Raw genomic sequence first — 953 nt, 5'->3', positions numbered from 1 at the left:
TCTCACAATCCCTGGTTGTTCACTCTATCCCAAGTGCAACCCCCACGTGTTCCTGTGCAGTATACTGTGTCCTCCCCCAGGGTGTGAGCACATGATTAATAAACTGCTATAGATCTCATCTGTTCACCGTTGGGTGCTGTGTGTTCAGCCATTTCCATAACCCTAGCTCGGGAATAACTTCCCTCACCAACAGGGTGAACAGGAGGCAATGAAAACAGCCCCATCTGAATAAATGGTACCTTAACTCAATGGCTGAGGAAGTAAAATTAGGAGTTTTCTCACACCGTACAACCAACACATCACCAAGTCCTTATTTATTCCATACTTGAACCGTATCTGGGATGTATCACTTCTTACCATGTCCACTGCAATCACTCTAGTGCAAACCACTATCTGTTGCCTCAACGAATGAGTACAACAGTCTCTAAAGTGGTCCCTCCACCTCTGCCCATGTCTCCTTCCAGTCTATTTACCACAGCAGTCAAAGTGGTGATACTTTTATGACACAGGTTGTCGGTCATTCTTTTGCTTTAGAATTTCCAATGGCTTCCCATGACACTCTGGGGATAAAAGCTGAAGTCCTTACCATGGCCTTGAAGTCAACCTTTTATCCCATTTCCTCCCAGTCTCCCCTTCAACCACAACACTTCAGCCGCCCTCAACAATTTGCTGTTCCTTGACTCTCTCAAGCATGCTCCTACCTCAGAGCCTTTACACTTGTTTGCTCTGCCTGGAGTGATCTTCCCCTGGATAACTGCCTGGCTTTCTCCCTCTACTGTACTTCATGCAAGTTGGTCTCTGCTTAAATGTCACCTATAAAATGGTCCACCCTGTCACTCACCCCTTACTTTGCTTTTTCTTCATTGTACCTCATTCCCCCAAATATTACATATTTGTTTACTGTCTGCTCCCATTCAGGATATAAGATCCTTACAGAGAGAATATTGTTCAGT

This window comes from Galeopterus variegatus, unplaced genomic scaffold (assembly GCF_000696425.1).
Source record: "Galeopterus variegatus unplaced genomic scaffold, G_variegatus-3.0.2 Scaffold7716, whole genome shotgun sequence".
Classification (NCBI taxonomy): Eukaryota; Metazoa; Chordata; class Mammalia; order Dermoptera; family Cynocephalidae; genus Galeopterus; species Galeopterus variegatus.
This window is presented reverse-complemented; position numbering follows the sequence as displayed.